Source organism: Tamandua tetradactyla, chromosome 1 (genome assembly GCF_023851605.1).
Source record: "Tamandua tetradactyla isolate mTamTet1 chromosome 1, mTamTet1.pri, whole genome shotgun sequence".
Classification (NCBI taxonomy): domain Eukaryota; kingdom Metazoa; phylum Chordata; class Mammalia; order Pilosa; family Myrmecophagidae; genus Tamandua; species Tamandua tetradactyla.
Genome location: NC_135327.1, coordinates 227,879,874 through 227,897,392, shown reverse-complemented (window position 1 = coordinate 227,897,392; position 17,519 = coordinate 227,879,874).

The following is a 17,519-nucleotide window of genomic DNA, read 5'->3' as shown; positions in this document are numbered from 1 at the left end:
CCTGTATTTCCATTAAACAAATGAAATACTTTTTTCCTGAGGAGTGTGGCCAACAAGCTGAACATTCCTGTAAGTGGTCTTGCTCCCTCCAGCAAGTGAAATCCTGATGGGACCTTTCAGTCACAGTGCACCCAGGGCAAACTGTTACAATAACCACACTGGAGAGGGTTTAATTTCGCCTGGGGCATTAGAAGGCAACGGAAGAATTAAGTGAAGTGGACAGAACCTACACAGCGTGATACCATTGAACATTTGAATTGTACAACTGATTGTTCTTGTCTTCTTTGCCAACCTAACAATGTTTTCACAAACTGGTTTCCCACTCAGTGCCCTCCTGTGTCTTCTTTCCTGGCTGGCTGTACCTTTCACTATAAAGTAAGCAACTGGCATCCTGGTATATTGGCTTCATCTCTTATGAAGTTCATCGGTGAGAGTCACTCTCCCTGTGATGCTTAGGTTCTCATGTCAACTTGGCCAAGTGATGGTGCCCAGGCGTCTGGTCAGGCAAGCACTGGCCTGACCATCGCTGCAAGAGTATTTGGTGGCTGGTTGATGAACCGATAGGCTGGTGTATTAAATCATCAGTCAGTTGACTGCATCTGTGGCAGATTACATCTGCGATCAACTAAAACATGTCTCCCACAATGAGATAATCCAATCAGGGTTGGGGTATTTTAAGGGAGAAGAGAGACTCTTTCACTGCTTCTTTAGCCAGTGAGCCTCTCCTGTGGAATTTGTCCAGACCCTTCATCGGAGCCGCCAGCTTCACAGTCTGCCCTGCAGATTTTGAACTCTTCTGTTACCATGGTTGCCTGAGACACCTTTATGAATCTCATATTTACAGATCTCTCTTGTTTCTCTAGAGAACCCTGACTAATACAGCTTGGTACCGGGAGTGATTCTTGAGAAACAGAATCTTACAAATGGGTTTTTAAAGTTGCTTACCCACTCTAACTAGACTCAGAGGCATTAATGACTCTGATTCCAATAATCAAGATGACAAGTGTTCTGCCTGAATTTGGTATACCAGAAACGGAATGGCTTTTAAAAGGGGGAATTTAATTAGTTGCTAGTTTACATTTCTACGGCCAAGAAAATGTCCCAATCAAAACAAGTCTATAGAATTGTCCAATCAAAGGCATCCAGGGAAAGATGCCTTGGTTCAAGAAGGCTAATGAAGTTCAGGGTCTCTCTCTCAAGTGAGAAGGCACACGGCAAACATAGTCAGGGCTTCTCTCTCAGTTGGAAGGGCACATGGCAAACATGGCGTCATCTGCTAACTTTCTGTCCTGACTTCCGGTTTCATGAAGCTCCCCAGGAGACCTGTTCCTTCTTCATCTCCAAAGTTCGTTGGCTCATGGACTCTCTGCTTCGTGGTGCTGCAGCATTCTCTGGTCTCTCTGAATCTCTCTCATTCTCCAAAATGTTACCTCTTTTATAGGACTTCAAAAACTCATCAAGACCCACCCAAATGGGTGGAGACACGCCTCTACTTAAAACAGCTTAACAACCACTCTTGATTAAATCACATGTCCAGGGAGACGATCTGATTACAGTTTCAAACATACAGTATTTAATAGGGATTATTCTACCTTTATGAAATAGAATTTTGATTAAAGCATGGCTTTTCTAGGGTACATATGTCCTTTCAAACCAGCATGGCATGACAGTCCATGGAGTGAAGTGGCAAAAGAGATACTTAAAATATCACTTTTAGATTCTGCCAATTGTACACTTATATGAGGCAAGGCTCTGGGTGAGAGTGTTTTTGACACCTTTACAGAGTTTTGTGGAATTAAGAAGTATAGTGATATTGGCTGGTTGTTGTTAGACATGCTGGATACAGTGATGAGGGAAAGGGATGAACTGAAAGCTTCAAATTCGCAACTTAAGTGCCATATAAACCTTGTAAAAGTTTCCATGTCTGCCCTGAAAGGAAATCTTATTTCCTGAAAACCAGAAACAGAGCCTCATTGTATGAGTAGCAGATTTAAAACACAAACTAAAATCTCAACCTTGCAGGGTGTCTGCTATGAAAGTAAGGACTTTTATTGGAAAAGAGTGGGATCCTGAAACATGGGATTGAGATAGGTGGCTTAGTAATGATGGCTCTGGGGAGATGGAATCCCTGGAATCTTCTGAGCCTTTGCTAGATACACCTGTAATGGACTGCCCAGAGGAAAGAGTTTCCCGACCTCCAGCCTGCCTTGAGGAACTAGACTCCCAGCCTCCATCTGCACAAAGGAGTCTGCATCCAACCTCCACCTAACAAGATTAACCCTTCCGTACCTGCTAACTCTGTAAGAGCACTCACTCCTCTCTCTGGAGCAACCAATCCTGTTTCACCAAATGAAATTGGCTTGAGGTAATTGGCTTGAGAGACACTTCTATTCATTTTCATGGCCCAACCCCACCATTCTTCTTTTCTTCAAGACCTATAACTAGACTAAAGTCCCAATGGACTCCAAAAGGTGAGGTACAAAGTGTGACCTGCAAGGAGGTACATTGTATTCCCAAAGAACTGCATGAGTTTTCAATCTTTATAGACAAAAATCATGGAAATATATGTGGGAATGGATATTAAGGGTTTGGGATAATGGTAGAAGGAGCATAAAGTTGAATTTATTAATAGGAGCCCACTAAGCAAAGATTTTGCATTCAATGTGTTAGCTCGAAGAGTTAGAAAGGGCAGTGACAGTTTGTTTGGATGGTTGGCTGAAACATGGATCAAAAGGTGCCCACATTACCTGAGCTCAAAATGCCAGAACTGCCCTGGTATAATGTAGATGAGGGGATTCAGAGGCTTAGAGAGATGGGAATGTTAGAGTGGATTTACTATGGAAGACCTGCTCACACGTCCCAGGAATGTTGAGAGGACACATCTTTTCCCAGAACCTTGAGAAATAAATTCATGAGACTAACTCCATCATCCTTGAAGAGCTCTGTTGCCCTACGGAGAAGTTGCCCTTCTCTGTAGGTCAGATATTACTGTAGGAACTGCTGTCATTGAGCTGGAGTCCTTAAACAGAATGGAGATAATTAGATCCTGAGTTGGCAGAAGCCGTGCGGAGACAGTTAATCACCAGAGACTAGGTGGGCATGACTCAAAGCAGCAGTCAAAATAATCTGACTCACAGAGACTTGCGGCATTGGCTAGTAGATCATGGGGTACCTAGAAGTAAAATAAATGGACAGTCTACTAAATTCTTGTTTGAGCTGTATAAGCAGAATTCTAGGTCAAGTGAACAGAAGTCTAACTTGAATTCTGTTCTAGTTTGCTAGCTGCCGGAATGCAATATACCAGAAACAGAGTGACTTTTAAAAAGGGGAATTTAATAAGTTGCTAGTTTACAAGGCCAAGAAAATATCCCAATTAAAACAAGTCTATAGAAATGTCCAATTTAAGGCATCCGAGGAAAGATACCTTGGTTCAAGAAGGCCGACAAGGTTCAACGTTTCTCTCTCAGCTGGAAGGGCACATGGTGAACATGGTGGCGTCTGTTGGCTTTCTCATGGCTCTACCAAAAGGGACTCTCTCCAAAATGTTTCCTCTTTTAAAGGATTCCAGCAAGCAACTCCACCTTCAGGGGGTGGAGACACACCTCCACGGAAATCATCTAACCAGAAGTTACCACCCACAATTGGGTGGGTTACGTCTTCATAGAAACAATCAAAATGCTCCCACCCAGCAATATTGAATGAGGATCAAAGGGCATGGCTTTTCTGGGGTCCACCACAGATTCAGTCCAGCACAAATTCCAAAAACAGAGAGTCACAGCCCCTTCATCAATTCTCAGAGTACAGGCAGTTTATAGACCCAGAGTTCCTCAAATGTGGGGAGGGGCAGGTGCCCTTAAGAAAGGACCCTTTTATACTGCCCCAAATTTATACTGTTAACCTTCTTCCCAGCCTTCCCTAAAGAGACCTACAGCCTTTTACCAGGGTGACTGTGCCCCGGTAATCCTTTCAAACCAGCACGGTGGTTTGAAAAGGAAATGATCAGATACTTCAGGAATTATTAGATACTGACTCAGAAGTGACACTAATTCCAGGAGACCCAAAACGTCATTCTGGTCCACCAGTCAGAGCAGGGTCTTATGGAGGTCAGGTGATCAATGAAGTTTTATTTCAGGTCCATCTCAAAGTGGGTTCAGTGGGTCCCCAAACACATTCTGCAGTCAGTTCCCCATTCCAAAATGCATAGTTGGAATCGATTTACTCAGGAACTGGCAGAATCTCTACCATGGTTCTCTGACTCGTGGAATGAAGGCTATTACAGTAGGAAAGCCCAAGTAGAAGCCATCAGAACTACCTCTACCTAGCAAAATAGTGAATTAGAAGTAATATCCGATTCCTGGAGGGATTGCAGAGATTAGTGCTACTCTTATGAACTTGAAGGATGCAGGGGTGGTAAGTCCCACCACATCCCATTCAACTCTTCTATTTGGCCTGTGCAGAAAACAGACAGGACTTGGAGGATGACAGTAGATTATCATAAACTTAACCAGGTGGTGACTCCTATTTCAGCTGCTATTCCAGAGCTGGTATCATTGCTTGAGAAATCAACACAACACCTGTCACCTGGTGTGCAGCTATTTATCTAGCAAATGCTTTTTTCTCAATGGCTCTTAGCGAAGTCCACCAGAAACAGTTTGCAATTCAGCCGGCAAGGTCAGCAGTATACTTTTGCTGTTCTGCCTCAGGGGGCATCAACTCTCCAATGCTATGTCACAGTCTTGTCTGCAGGGACCTTAATTGTTTTCCCCTTCCACAAGCTATCATCTGGTCCATTATATTGATGATATCAGGTTGATTGGACCTAATGAGCAAGAAGTTGCAATGACTCAAAACTTATTGGTAAGGCATTTGTGTGTCAGGGGATGGGAGATAAATCCAACAAAATTCCAAGGGCCTTCCACCTCAGTGAAATTTCTAGGTGTCCAGTGGTGTGGGGCATGTTGCCATATCCCTTCTAAGGTAGAGGATAAGCTGTTGCATCTGGCCCCTCCTATGGTCGCAAAAAAGGCACAACACCTAGTTAGCCTCTTTGGATTTTGGAGACAACATATTCCTCATTTGAGTGTGCTACCCCAGCCCGTTTACCAAGTGACCAGAAAAGCTGCTAGTTTTGAGTGGGGACCTGAACAAGAAGAGGCTCTGTGATAGGTCCAGGCTGTTGTGCAAGTTGCTCTGCCACTTGTACCATATGATCCAGCGTATCCATTGGTGCTGGAAGTGTTAGTGGCAAATAGGGATACTGTCTGGAGCCTTTGCAGACCCTTAAAGGAGAATTACAACAAAGACCCTTAGGATTTTGGAGCAAAGCCTTATCATCCACTGGAGATAACTACTCTCTTTTTGAGAAACAGTATTTTAGCTTGCTACTGGGGCCTTAGTAGAAACTGAACGCTTAACCATGGGCCACCAAGTTACCATGAGACCTGAGTTGCTTATCATGAGCTGGGTGTTGTCTGACCCATCAAGCCATAAATTTGTGTGTGCACAGCAGCAATCCATAATAAAAAGGAAATGGTTTATAAGAGATAGGGCTTGAGCAGGTCCTGAAGGTATAAGTAAGTTACATGAGGAAGTGGCCCAAATGCCCATGACCCCCACACCTGCCAGCTATGGCCTCTTGGGCAGTTCCTTACAGCCAGTTGACTGAGGAATAGAAAACTCGGGCCTGGCTTATAGATGGTTTTGCATAATATACAGGGACCACTAGAAGTGGACAGCTGCAGCATTACAACCTTTTCTGGGATGTCTTTAAAGTACAGTGGTGAGGGGAAATCCTCCCAGTGGGCAGAACTTCGAGTAGTGCATATGGTTGTTCATTTTGCTTGGAAGGAGAACTGGCCAGAGGTGTGTTTGTATACTGACTCATGGGTTGTTGCTAATGGTTTGGCTGGATGGTCAAGGACCTGGAAGGAGCATGATTGAATAATTGGTAAGAAAGAGGTCTGGGGAAGAACTATGTGGATAGAACTTTCTGAGGGGGCAAAGAACATGAAGGTCTTTGTGAGCCATGTGAATGCCCACCAGAGGGTGAACAGAAAGTTTAAATAATCAAGTAGATAAGATGATCTGTCCTGTAGATACAAGTCATCTTCTTTCCTCAGTTACTCATGTCATTGCCCGATGGGCTCATGAACAAAGTGGTCATGGCAGTAGAAATGGAGGTTATGCATGGGCTCACCAACATGTATTTCCACTCACCAAGGCTGACCTGGCTACAGCCACTGCTGAGTGCCCAGTCTGCCAGCAACAGAGACCCATACTCAGTTCCCGATATGGCACCATTCCCCGAGGTGATCAGCCTACTACCTGGTGGCAGGTTGATTACATTAGACCACTTCCATCATGCAAGGGGCAGCAATTTGTTCTAACTGGAATAGATACATACCATGGATATAGGTTTGCCTTCCCTGCATGCAATGCTTCCGTAAAAATTACCATCTGTGGACTTACGGAATGTCTTATCCATCATCATGGTTTCCCACACAGCATTGCTTCTGATCAAGGAACCCACTTCACAGCAAATGAAGTGTGGGAATGGGCACATGTTCATGGGATTCTCTGGTCTTACTATGTCTGCCATCATCCAGAGAAAACTGGTTTGATAGAATGGTGGAATGACATTTTGAAGACCCTATTACAGTGCCAACTTGGTGGCAATACCATGCAGGGCTGGGACAGTGCTCTTCAAGAGGCTACGCATGCTCTAAATCAGCATCCACTCTATGATTCTGTTTCTTCCATAGCCAAGATTCACAAGTCCATTCATCAAGGGGTGGGAACGGGAGTGGTACCACTCACTATCACCCCTGGTGATCCACTAGAAGCATTTTTGCTTTTGTCCCTGAAACCTTGAGCTCTGCTGGTCTACAGGTCTTAGTTCCAAAAGGAGGAATGCTCCTACCAGGAAGTACAGGGATGATTCCATTGAACTGGAAATTAAGATTGCCACCTGACAACTTTGGGCTTCTCATGCCACTGAATCAACAGATATGAAAGGGGATTACTGTTCTTTCTGGGGTAATTGACCCTGACTATCAAGGGGAAATAGGACTGCAAATACACAATGGAGGTAAAGAAGAGTTTTCCTGAAATACAGGCGATCCCCTAGCGCATGTCTTAAGAGTACCATGCCCTGTGATTAAATTCAATGGAAAACTGCAACAAACTAATCCAGGCAGGACTACCAATGGCCCAGAAACTTTAAGAATGAAGGTTTGGGTCACCCGACCTGGCAAAGAACCAGCTGAAGTGCTTGCTGAAGTGCTTGCTGAGGGTAAAGGGAACATGGAATGGGTAGTAGACGAAGGTAGCGATAAATATGAACTACGACCATGAGGACTGTGAGGGTATGAATATTTCCCCGTTTTGTATTGAGTACGTTTACATTTGTACATAAGCAAATATCTTGCTTTCCTCTTAACATATCACATAAGTTGTATTGTTCATGTTATAGTATTTAAGTCATAAGATGTGAAGTTTAAAAGCAAATGTTACCTAAGAAACTGTCCCCCATTCTGGAGGGATGTAGTGCATTTCTGATTGTACACAGAACAGTTGAGTACTGTTAGGTGAAACATATGCCTGTTACTGTGTTCTATTTGGAAACTAACCATGTTTCAAGGTGATGTGTATAGCTGCCAAGTTAACAGCGTGTGGACTGTGATGGTGAAGTTCTGGTGTCAACTTGGCCAAGTGATTATGCCCCATTGTCTGGTCAGGCAAGCACTGGCCTGACCATTGTTACACCAACCATTTCATGGCTGGTTGATAAACCTGAAGGCTGTGTATTAAATCATCAGTCAGTTGATTGCATCTGTGGCAGATTACATCTGCAATCAACGAAGGCGTATTTCCCACAACAAGATAATCCAATCAGCTGAAGGCTTCAAAGGGATAAGAGCGACTTTTTCACTTTTTCTTCAGCCAGCGAGCCTCTCTACTGTGGGGTTCATCCAGACCTTTCATTGGAGCTGCCAGCTTCACAGCCTGCCCTACGGATTTTGTACTCATCCATTCCTATGGTTGCCTGAGACATCTTTATAAATCTCATATTTACAGATCTCTCCTGTTGGGTTTTGTTTCCCTAGAGGACCCTGACTAATACACTCCCTGATCCTGGTCAACACTGGACAGTGACGGAAATGAGTTTGTGAGTGTGCAATGCAAGCTGGTGGGCACGTCGTTTGGGTACCCCCAGATGTCTGTTTTGAAACTTTCATCCCAACATCTTAACTCTCAGAACTTAGTGTGTCTTTACTGATTCACCCCAGTCTGAGTGTGACTCAGTCAGCTATTTGAGAAAGGAGACAATCATCTCTCACACAAACTCTCTGTAAAACATTAGAAGGAGAAGTGAAGAAACATTTTGACCCAAATATTTCTATGTAATTGACATAATTATCTCAAGTACATATAGCCCTAATCACTTGTTCTGAACATTTTTCCATTTATAAAGTAGAGGGGATAGTAACTGCCTAAACTGCTCATTACATCTAAAATTGGTTTTTGCCATGTAGGGAGCCCTGAGTAACTGAGGAAGGCAAGCACCAAGTTCAGACAAGGAATCAGGCACAATTTCCTGTGATAAAAGGAGCCTCTTTTAGCCCTGATGCGCTAAGTTTTCTGCTAGGAGTGGTTGTTATTCACTGAGTGTCCTCAGAATGGCTGAGGGAGGTGGCCACTTCTACAGTGGACATTGAGGTTCGGGGAGCTCAGTCAGGTAGAAAATGGCAGAACCAAATTTTAAATCCACTATCTTCATATCTGGATCCCTCAGTCCTATGCCAACCATCCTGCCTCTTGATATTTTTTTCAGAGTAATGAGCAAAGTTTGAAAATAAGGTATCTGTGTCAACAAGAGGAAAGACTGCAGTCAGAAATTGTTAAATGCTGATCATTTCGTGATTTCTTTATTTTCATCTTTCTTTGCCTGGACATTTACGAAATGCCAGAATCATCGGAGACAGAAAATTCCGTAAAGCTAATTAAATTTGGTAGATGTCATACTTTGAATGGAAAAGACATTTCTCAGAAGACAAAACTTGACTTGCTCTTAGCTAGAACCAAGAAATAAGACTAAACTTTTGACTCTGGGCTTACCACATCCATTGCTGGTTTCTTCACTTGATTTAATGTATTTCAATTTAAGAAATGTTTTTGGGGCAACTCCTCTGTGAAAGGTACTGCCTTACAGAGCATGAAGGCAGGTAGGCACACAAGTGAATAGGCAGATACGACAATGTCATAATCACCACTAATTCCAGTGTAATAGGGTGAAACCAGAGAAATAACAGTGAAGATGTCTTTGTGAAGATTAACTGGCCATTCCCACTGTTGGTTCACTCTTGAAACAGGAACTATCATTCCAGTAGGTAAAACAGGTGTTTGTTTCCAGGTGGAAGCATTAAGTGCAATTTTGTTTTATTTTCTTAATAATTATCTAAACTTTTGAATTGTTTACAGTGAGTATATATTATCATGACAATCAGAGAAAAAGATGAGGTAATTGGAAAAATAAAACAGAACACAATTGTCCCTGTGTGCTGGTTTGAAGCTGTTGTGTACCCCATAAAAGGCCGTGTTCTCTTAATCTATACCTTTGGGGGCAGGTCTGTTGTGTGTGGGATCTTTTGGTTAGATTGTTTCCAAGGAGGTGTGAGCCTGCCATTCAAGGTGGGTCTTAATCCTCTTGATGGAATCTTTTAGGAGAGGATAAAAGACAGGTGAAACTCAGAGAGAGTGCAGGGACAGAAAATGCCCCAGGTGAATCCAGAAAAATACACAGGAGCTGAGAGAGCCATTCTGAAACCAGAACCCAGGAGAGACGGACCAGAAGACATCACCACATGCCTTCCCAAGTGACAGAGGAAACCTGGATGCCAGAAACCTTTTCTTAGACACGGTATCTCCCTCTTGATGCCTTAATTCAGACATTTTCACAGCCTTAGAACCGTAAATCTGTAACCTAATAAATCCCCATTGTAAAAGCCAATCAATTTTTGGTATATTGCATTCTGGCAGCTTTAGCAAACCGACACACCCCACCATATGCCTCCCCCCACCCCCAGCATCATCCCTGGCCTCTGACTTTGCTCTGTCCTTATCCTTGGGGCAAATTGCGCTTATGAAGCTCTTTGGCTGAATGGGAGCAAAAAGGGGTGACAACAGATGAGAACCCAGCAGGTAAAGAGCGAAGTGCTGAATCCCAACTTCTGATTGCTTTTCTATTCTTCGCTGAAGATATGTGCTGGTTTGAAAGGATCATGCACCCTAAAGAAGCCATATTTTAATCCTGATCCAGTCTTGTGGGAGCAAGTTTCTTTTAATCCCTATTCAGTAATATAGGTTGGGTAATTTAGATTATCTACATGGAGATGTAACACACCGAATTGTGGGTATTAACTTTTGATTATTAACTTTTGATTAGATGGAGATGTGACTGCACCCATTCCTGGAGGGTCTTGATTACTTTACTGGAATCCTTTAAAAGAGGAGACTTTTTGGAAAAAAGTTTTAGAGGAGAGAGTCACAAGAACCACAAGAGCCCACAAAGCCAGAGACCTTTGGAGATGTAGAAGGAAAATGTCCCCAGGGGAGCTTCATGAAACAAGAAACCTGGAGAGAAAGCTAATAGTCGTTGCCCTGTTCCAGTTGAGAAACCCTGAACTTCACTGGCCTTTCTCAAGTGAAGGTAACCTTTTATTAGTGCCTTAATTTGGACATTTCTGTAGACGTGTATGGCCTTAGAACTGTAAAGTTGCTAATAAATTTCCCCCTTTAAAAGTCATTCTGTTTCTGGTATATTGAATTCTGGCAGCTAGCAAACTAGAACAGATTTTGGTACCAGAAAAGTGGGGTGCTGTTGAGGTTTGCAAATACCAAACATGTTGGAATGGCTTTTAAAATGAATAAGGGGAAGATTTTGGAGGAGTTGTGAGGTGCTTTGTAGAAAAGGCCTAGAATGCTTTGAAGAGACTGTTGGTAGAAATATGGACTCTAAAGGGACTTCTGATAGGGCTTTGGACAGAGATAAGGCATGTGTTATTGCAAACTGGAAGGAAGGTGATCCTTGCTTTAATATGGCAGATAATCTGGCAAAATTGACTAGTTTTGAAAAATATGAACTTGGATATTTAGCAGAAGAGATTTCCAAATCAAATGTGAAAAGTTCAGTCTGGTTTCTCCTCACAGCTTATAGTGAAATGCGACAGAAAAGAGATAAGCTAAGAACTGAACTCTTGGTTACAAAGAAACCAGTAGTTGATGTTCTGGAAAATTCTGGGCTTCCAGGAAGGGAGACCCCAGAGAATAGTGCCCCACATGAGGATTTAGCCAAATGTTGGACAAGTCAGCCATTTCAGAGAAAGGCAGATTTGGAGATGGAGTGATCCAGGAAGGATTTGTGGAAACTCCTGCTGTCAGTTGGGCATGATCCTTCCTTACTACTTAGAAAGCCAACAACAGCTTTGTGGGGCCTGTATAAACAGAGCCACTGTCAATCTGGATTGGGAGGCTCAGAAAAGGGAGAATGTGAAGGCAAAATAACTTCAGAGGCAGAACCATGGAGGCTGAGGTCTGAAGTCAAGAAGCCTCAGGCCAGGAGAGTGGACCCACCCAAGCACCTGGAAAGAGTGAGTTTGCCCCAGAGGCAGAGGATGGGTCTTAAACCTTGTTTCAGTGGAAGAGTGGTACTGCCTCAGGCCTTGGAGAGAGGGGAGCACATTTCTTGAGAATTGGGGAGAGCCTGGCTGCCACCACATAGAGAGGTTGAGCATGTGCTCCGGAGATGGCCGAGAACCTGGGTGCAGCCCCAATGCTTGGAGAGGGTGGAGCTGAGAAAAAGTTGGTTGCCCCAATGTCCCTCAAGGTTGTATTCGGAGAGAGGTGGACCACTGCATAGGCCCTTGGAAAGGGCGGGACAGCAGCTTTCAGAAGCCCTGAAGATAAATGACTCTCAAACTTTGAAATCTAATGGAGTTTGCCTTGCATGTTTTTGAAACTGTTTGAGTCCATTGACCCCTGTGTTCCTTCCAATTTCTCCCTATTTGCCCTATGACTGTCCTGCCTTTGTGTGTTGGCAATAAATAACTTTTTCTGAATTTTATACATCCAGATCCAGAGGAGAATTTTGCCTTAGGACTGTCCATGCCTGTAGCTGACTTTAATGAGATGTTGTGCTGGTTTTAATCTTGTATTTGTATTGTTACTGAAATGGTTTAAGGATTTCTGATATTGTGACAGAATGAATGTGTTTTGTATATGGGAAAACTTGCCTTTTTTAGAGTGCAGAGGGTGGAATGTGGAGGGTATAGAGTATGGAGTCCTACAGAATGAAGATTATTCTGACAGCTGAACAGAATGGATCTGCACACTCCTGGCAAGTTGGAGAGGTGATTCATTTTCAGTTCTCCAAGCCATGTTTGGTGGGTCACTGGCTGTGTCCATAGGTATGGAATGGGCTCTGCATATATCAGTTTTTCCCTAGATGTCTCTTTTTCCACATTGGTCTAACCGAATGCATAAGCAAAGAAGGAAAAAGGTCAGATCACACACTTCTATCCTCTTGATGGAGGGGTAGGAGAGAGACAAGGAGAATCAAAAAGCAGTGAAGCAAAGTGGCATTGAACAGCTATTAAGCCCCTGAAAGGGTTTCAGAACAGGCCACTTGGTGTGTCCTTGGGAACCGAAAAATTTCAGAGTTCCTGGACGTGTTGGTGGACAAACTATAAATGGGCACTTCAGAGCAAGATTGAACAAATGTATATTTCTGTGGCAAAGATTTGCCTCTTGAGCAAAAGGATCTATTCTATTTAACTCTAATTTTCTGGAAGGTGCCCACCTACATCTAAAGCCTGTTCAAAATAGCCTGTAGTAATTTGTCATAGTGTGCTTATGCTATCTTTTTCACATTTCCCCACAGGATGTCATGAGGGACGTGTTTACACAGATAGAGCACCGGCTTTGTCTGTGGCTATGACTACTGGATGAATCCCTTTGACTGTGGAAACAACTGAAAAGTCTTATAGTGTATTTTTTTCTGAAAGGACAATGCAATGATCATTTCCAAAAGGCCCCTTGCATTTAGGATGCAGATGAATTGTGATGTTCTAGGCTGAAAGAGCCCTTCTTTTTGTGTTGCTGTGTCTGGCATAATGATATGCTGAAAACAGATTAAACAAATTCTAATAATTCTAGTGTTCTACAAAAAACAGAAACTTTGTTGATGCTTAAAAATGAAGAGCCCAAAGGTACTGCACAGGAAAAGTTAGGACTTCAACACATTCTTTGGAGGGATGTAATTCAATCACAACTGAGCCTAAGCTTTTGCTTTTTTATGCTGTAAACCAGAGTTTAGTCCATAAACACCAATATCTTCCCTGTTGGCTGCTCATTCTTTATAAAGCATATGTTGCTAAATTACTTAATTTTCCCCTAATTCTGAGCCCCAGGCTGAAGTCGTTGGGTTCTCAGGCACCTTGGGCACCTTTATTGTCCCTGGAAGACCCTCGAGACAGCACTCCTCATGGTAGAGGGCAGACTGACCTACTTCCAGATTTGTAGCTCTGCTCTAAAATGTTTAGGTTATTGCCAGGTATATGCAGCTTTCCTATAATGAATAACATTTTATGAACGTGATTTAAAAATCTATTCAAAACAAGACCGTATTAACAGATACCTTTTGGCTCAAGCTTTCCACTAGGGAGTTTTGGGTAGGAAATTTTGCAAAAACCACTTTTGATTCTGAGCAGAGCTTTATTAATTCATCTGAAAAATACTTATTAGGCACCTACAGTTTTCTGGGAGCCATTCCAGGGCCTGGGGATCCAATGGCAAGCAGAGATAGCCAGCCAGCCACCTAGCAGGCCTCAATCAAACAATTACACAAAGGCCAGGACATGCAATAGAGAGCAGAACCAGCCCTGTGGAGCAGGGGTCAGCTGTGGCACGAGAGCATGTTAGGAGAGTGTAGTAGTCAGGGTTCCTTAGAGAAACAGAACTAACAGGAGCTATCTGTAAATGTGATATTTATGAAGGTATCTCAATGAAGAGTCCAAAATCCGTAGGGCAGGATATGAGGTTGGCAACTCCAATGAAGGGTCTAGATGAACTCCACAGGAAAGGCTTGCTGGCTGAAGAAGCAGTGAAGATCCCCTCTTCTCCTATCAGTCTTCCACTGATGGTATCAAATCCAACTGATTGGATTCTCTCATTTGTGGAAGACACACTCTTAATGGATCGCAGATGTGATCGGCCACAGAACCATCAATTCACTGATGATTTAATACACACCAACCTTTGGGTTTATTAGCCAGCCATGAGACATCTTTGCAGCAATGGTCAGGCCAGTGCTTGCCTGCCAGACAACTGGGCATCATCACCTGGCCAAGTTGATACCTGAACCCAACAATCAGGGAGACTGAACACATAGGGGCCAGGAAAGACATCTTGAGGAAAAAGCAAATGAACAGAAATTTAAGGAACAGTTGGAACCTGAATGTTCTTTGCAGCCTTTTTTGCAATAAGGAAAAAACATTGAATAATGCTCACGAGAATGGTTAAATAAACCATAACATGAGAATTTTATATATTTTATTCTCTCTCTCTCTCATTAGGGAAGGCAATGCAGCTATTAAAATGGAGGTAATATTGTGGAAACAAGTCCAAGATGCATTGCGAATTTCATAACAATATAGCTTAATATATACCATTTTTGTTAAAAATGTTTCATATGTATCAAAAAAGCTGGATGCATACCCATATATGTATATATGTAATCTAGATATATATGTTGAGTGTTTGCATTGGTGATTATGGCAAACTTTTACCTTCTACCTTAAATATTCCTGTAACACTTGAATTTTGTTTGTTTCTGCATTGTGTTTATAACACTTGAATTTTGTTTGTTTCTGCATTGTGTTTATAATCATAAAAATACTAAAGTTTTTTTTTTTAAGCTATGGTCTAGGTCTTTCAACTGTGTGGAGGTTGAAGACCACACACACACACACACACATTGAGTATAGACAATTTGAATAGGTTTATAAAGACATCAGATGGTATTTCAAAATATACAATGTCATGTGCCCTAGGAATATTTGGGAACTAATGACCATCACTGATTCTGAATAATGGAACAACAAAGAATAATCTCCATGGTGGCACCACATTTCTGTTTTGCTGAAAGGAGAGAGTGAGATGGGATGAGCCCTTAAGGACTCCATCCTACTCCCAAAAGCTTCCTAAGAAAACTGGTCCCTAAAGCAAGAGAGGAAACACAGTTTTGTCAAGGGGTAAAAAATGTTCTGTGGTTCCAGGCAACCGTGGACTTCTGGAATTTACCAGCCCCTTATGTTTCAAATTGCCAAAAGTTTGTTGAAACCACCACACAGCATTTCCTGGCCCAGGGGTTCCCATGTTTCCCTGTGGATAGGAATCCCAGGGGAGCTGGTTATTAAATCTGTGGATTGGGTTTCCCGAATCAGAATTTCTAGGGGAAGGTCTGGGACTCTTCAGTGGTTCTGCTCTAAGTGGCCCCAGACCCCACTTTGGGAATCACCATCCCCTTTGGAGCTGTCTCGCTGAGCTTTGTGGAGCTGAGCGAGTAAGACAAGGGTTGCTCCTGGGAGATGAGGAGTGCTGGAGACACAGTAAATCCCCAATAAACACTTTCAAATAGCAGTTTATTTGTCCTGATTCTAAAAGCATGCATTCGTATTTTTTTTGTTTTCTTTTTTTGGCATGGACATGTATTTGTGTTTTTAAATTACAAATTGTGGAAAATATAAAAAATAAAATAAATAAATTTAATCTCATTATCTGGAATGGGTGAAAATTCTCTTCTGATCTTTTTTATTAACATACATATGTATATATCTGGATCACACAATTAGTGTACACAATTAGATTTTCTATTATGTTCACTTACCAAGAGCTTGTCACCAAGTCATTAAAAATTCTCTGAAAAGAAAATTTTAAATGGCTTAACAGTTTTTCACCATATGGAGCACTCATAACAAATAACTCTACATAGGTTGTTGGATTTTACAGTAACCTCCTATATATATATGTATATATATATATATATACATATATATACGCATATGTAGTAAAATAAGGTGGCAGATATTTATTAGCTGGTCTCAGAGTTCTGTTTAGAAAGAAATTAACTTTGTTCGGGAAAGTACTGTGATGAGCTCCTTTTAGTGGTCAAAGAATGTCAAGGAAACATGTCACATCCAGTTCTGGGTCATTTGCGTGGCTGTGGCTTCACCCCACTGCAGAGGTGGCTGCTGCGCTTTGTTTGGTGTGCGATGTCTGGGTGGAATTGAGGCACGGGTCTGGGAGAGCTCAGGGGTCCGGAGGTGAGCATTAGCGATGGGGATAGGCACCCCAGGAAAGTGCAGAGCTAGCTGCGGAGGGCACCTGCTTTCCAAGGACTTGGAGTCAAGGCTCCAGCCAATCTTCCTTTCATTTCAAAAGGTCAGGGTGACCTCAGTTGACATCCATGAAGTGAATCATGCTGACGAAACAGCCCGAATGGGCTTTGTGGTCTGATCAATTGAAGCGTCTTTGTCTTTTAAGAGGAGAGTTGGTTTAATGATACGTACTCATGTTGTCTCGTTTGGTGGTCTCAGTTCAGAGAAACATACCCCTCGTGCTCCTCTTTCCTATTTTTTTTTTATTTTTTGGTTGTTTTGCTTTAGCTATAAAGGTTGAGTTTTCATTGGGAAATGCTGCCTTGCCCTGGGTCAGGTTCCTGGAAACCCAGGTGGAGATGTGCATGCAGGAGGCCTGGGGGTGTGGGCTCATGTCTGGGGGTGCAGCACTGAGAGAAAGGGAACCACTCTGAAGCTGCAACAGGGGCAACCAGACCCCCAGGGAGCTCTGAGGTAGGAGTGGCCCTTTGAGGATGTCCCAAATTGAGGGGGTGGGGTGGGGTGGAGACATTGACCCTTCTGGCTGGGGAAGCCAGGGTGCTGGGTGCCCCTGAGAGAGGTGATATCCTTGGCCAAGGAGGCCCCGCCAGTGAGGACAGGTCCTGGGGAGGGACCCCACTGTGACCCACCAGCAGTTGCCACTCCCAGGGCCCTGGGGAGCCCTTGGCTCTGGAGCGGTCTGGGGTGCCCACTGCACCCACCACTCATAGTGTCTCATCTTCCCACGTCCACTCACCTGCAAGGTCAGAGTACCTGGACTTCTTTTCTCTGATGTTTAATGTCGTTAATTACATTCCACTGTCATGGAAACAATCCCTGCCTTGCTCCTGGAATTTCGCAGGGCTTTATTTCCCCACTTATTATTCTGGGTTAGTAGACTCTGGCATTTCGGATGGACACAATCCCCCCTAAGTGTTTTTGCCTGGTTTATCTTACCTTTAAGAAGAGTTTTCTTCATGAGAACCAGGCTTGGTAGCCATTCCAATGTCCTGTAGAGGAGACAGTTTAAACCGAGCACGGCTGGATGGCGACTTCTTCCCCTGCCTGGCCAGCGGTGGACAGGTC